The following is a 3,832-nucleotide window of genomic DNA, read 5'->3' on the forward strand; positions in this document are numbered from 1 at the left end:
TTTAAAAAAGCTTATTTAATTTTCTTTTCATGTGCATTCATGTTTTGTCTGCGTGTCTGACAGTGCCAGAGCCCCTAGAACTGCGGTTACAGACAGTTGTGAGCTGTGATGTGGGTGCTGAGAATTGAACCCAGGTCCTCTGGAAGAGCAGCCAGGGCTCTTAACCACTGAGCTACTGAGTCTCAAAAAACAAAAGACCAAACAAACAAACAAACAAACAGCAGCCCCTCATCTTTTTTTTTTTTTTTATTTGGTTTTTCGAGACAGGGTTTCTCTGTGTAGCCCTGGCTGTCCTGGCACTCACTTTGTAGACCAGGCTGGCCTCGAACTCAGAAATCCGCCTGCCTCTGCCTCCCAAGTGCTGGGATTAAAGGTGTGCGCCACCACGCCCGGCTTTTTTTTTTTTTTTAAGACAAGTCCTTTTACTGATTGGCTACACTACTTAGCTAGTGAGCCCTGGGTCCTCCTGTCTCTGCCTCCCAGTGCTGGAGTTACAGACCCACACTACAATACCTGGCTTTTCACACAGGCTCTAGAACTGAACCCAAGGCCCCATGCTGATGTGGCTAGTACTTTATGCATGGAACCATCTCCCCAGCTCCAAAGGCTGTGTTTCCAGATGCCTTTACTCTAGGGCAGTGGTTCTTAACCCCTTTCACTGGGTTTGCATATCAGATCTTTACATTTTGATTTATAACAGTAGCAAACTAGAAGTTATGAAGAAGCAATGAAAATAATTTTATGGGTGGGTGTTACCACAGTATAAGGTAGTACTGGATTGCAGCCTTAGGAAGGCTGAGAAGCATTGCTCTGGGGTGGCAGACAGTAAAGACAGGCCACACTTCCATTTTCATGTTAAGATTGTCTTCCAGCATCTTAGCAGGACTCCTAGGTTTAAAACTTTGTCAGCTGACTGTGGTGGCCCACTCCTTTAATCTTAGCACTCAGGAGGCTGAGGCAGGAGGATCTCAGTGAGTTCAAAGCCAGCCTGGTCTACAGAGTGAGTTACAGGACCGTCGCGACTACACAGAGAAACCGTCTGGAGAGAGAGAGACAGAGAGACAGAGAGAGAGAGAGAGAGAGAGAGAGAGAGAGAGAGAGAGAGAGAGAGAGAGAGAGAGGAAGAAGAAGAAGAAGAAGGAGGAGGAGGAGGAGGAGGAAGAGCGGCTGGGCAGAGAGTCAGGCTTCTCCTCCTCCACTCTATAGATTTTTAGGATTGAATAAATTGTTATTGTGTGTGGAGCACTATAGCATGCTTAGTAACATCTGACCTCCTCAGCCCACAGGACGTCACAGTACCTCCCCCAACCAGGCAAAATGTTCCCTGAAAGAGTTGGGATGCAGCTCAGTGGTAGAGCCCCTGCCTAGAATCCCCCAGTGAGGGGCCGGGGGCGTGGCTCAGTGTTAGAGCCCCTGCCTAGAATCCCCCAGTGAGGGGCTGGGGGCGTGGCTCAGTGGTAGAGCCCCTGCCTAGAATCCCCCAGTGAGGGGCTGGGGGCGTGGCATGGCTCAGTGGTAGAGCCCCTGCCTAGAATACTCTAGTGAGTTGGAATGTAAAACTACTGCAGTTCCTGGTGTATATCTAATTTCAACACTGAGGAGGCTAAGGCAGGATGCTCCAGAGGTCAAGGCTGACCTGATCCCCATGTGCTCCTGTTTTGCTCTGTTAGAGACTGAACTCAGGGCTGTGGCTATACTAGCCTAGTCAACCATTGTGCTGCTCAGCTATATCCACAGCCCTTAGTTTTTGTTTGTTCAGCTTTCATTTTCTGAGACTGGGTCTCACTCAGGCTGACCTTGTACCTGCCTTAATCCTCCTGCTTTAGCCCCTGATGTACTGACATGAAGAAAGTGAGCCACCATTCCTCCATTTATTTATTCTTTCTAACGTGCCTTGGTGTTTTGCCTGCATGTAAGTCTGTGTGTTGGGAATTGAACCCAGGTCCTCTGAAAGAACAGCCAGTGCTCTTAATCACTGAGTCATCTCTCCAGTCCCCCATGCCCAGCTTCTTAAATTTTGTTTTCTTTGAAAAAGAGTCTCAGAATGCAGCCCAGGCTGGCTAGGCCTCTGCCTCACAAGTGCTGAGATTAAAAGCGTGTGCCGGGGCTGGTGAGATGGCTCAGTGGGTAAGAGCCCCGACTGTTCTTCTGAAGGTCCAGAGTTCAAATCCCAGCAACCACATGGTGGCTCACAACCACCCGAAATGTGCCACCACCGCCCGGCTTCAGACATGCTTTTTTAAGAGTCTCCTGGGGCTGGTGAGATGGCTCAGTGGGTAAGAGCACCCGACTGCTCTTCCGAAGGTCCGGAGTTCAAATCCCAGCAACCACATGGTGGCTCACAACCATCCGTAACAAGAGATCTGACTCCCTCTTCTGGAGTGTCTGAAGACAGACAGCTACAGTGTATTTACATATAAATAAATAAATCTTTAAAAAAAAAAAAAAAAAAGAGTCTCCTGCACAGTGCTGTGGATAAGGCCCCAGACGCTGATGCTAGCTTCCCAAATAACTTGACGAGTTATCTCTGCCTCCTGTGTCTTTCTCCCTTCATGTGCCCCCAAACCAAACATCTGTGGGCCTTGATTTGGAGTGATCTGCTGAAACCTGTTGAAGACCAGTCCAGCAGTCACACTTTCCCTGTGAGATGCTGGCTCCAAAAGTCACCTGTCAGGGCTAAGGATTTGGCTCTGTTGTACTGTCTGCTAAGGACTGGTGAGTGTCCAAGTTCAAGCTCAAGCTCCTCATAAGACTGGGTGTGGTTGTGCATGCCTGAATGAGGAGGGTCAGAAGTTCAAGGTCACCTAGTACTAGTAATAAGTTTTATACCACTCTAGGCTATATGAGACTCTGTCTCAAAAATATATATATCTTAAGTACAATAAATAAACAAATGTCAACCAGGCATGGCGTTTCACCCTGTCATCCTGAGAGGCTGAAGCAGGAGAATTGCTGCCAGTTAGAGGCCAGCCATGTGTTATATGAGACCTGTTTCAAGAAGTTGAGTAAGGCCAGGTGTGGTGGGAAGCAGAGGCAGGCGGATTTCTGAGTTCGAGGCCAGCCTGGTCTACAAAGTGAGTTCCAGGACAGCCAGGGCTATACAAAGAAACCCTGTCTCAAAAAATCAGGAAAAAAAAAAAAAAAAGTTGAGTAAGACAGATGCCATGGTGAAGGTCTTTAAACCCAGCATCCGGAAGGCAGAGGTGGGCTCATCTCTGTGAGTTTGAGGGCAGCCTGGTCTACATAGTGGAGTTCAGGCCTGCTAGAGCTACGCAGTGAGCCTCTGCCTTACAAAAACAATTTTTAAAAAATCATAAAATAAGCAGTTGTCAGCACAGCATGGAAGAGATGCACACGTGTCATCCCAGCCCTTGAGGCGCTGAGGGTGGAGTATTGAGAGTTGGAGGCCAGCATGGGCTGCAGAATGAGCCCCTTTCTCAAATATAAAAATGAAAAATTTAAAAAGCAGAAAACTGCAGATCAGGAGTTGGGAAGGACTTAACTTTCCACCGCAGGGCCCTGGTCCGGATAGGGAGCGACATCCTGGGTCCCCACGCGGGGCCAGGATGCATTGGGCGGCGGGGCGTCCGGGCGTCCGCAGGGTCCAGGCTGCGCGTGTGAAGGTTACAGCTCCGCGCGGGGCGGGGGCCGCGCTGTTGCTGGGGTCTGCGCGGCCTGCCTGCGCCCGCGCCCTGCCTCCATCTCGGCCAGCCAGTGAGCGGTACTCGCCGCCGTTGCCAGGGGAAACTCGCCGCCCCGTTACCCAGCAACAAGCCTGGCCCAACCAGGCGCGAGGAGCCCCCAGGCCCCGCCCGCTGCTGCCCACCGCGTG

The sequence above is a fragment of the Mus caroli genome, unplaced genomic scaffold, assembly GCF_978045245.1.
Source record: "Mus caroli unplaced genomic scaffold, Mus_caroli_1 scaffold_8, whole genome shotgun sequence".
NCBI classification, from domain to species: Eukaryota; Metazoa; Chordata; class Mammalia; order Rodentia; family Muridae; genus Mus; species Mus caroli.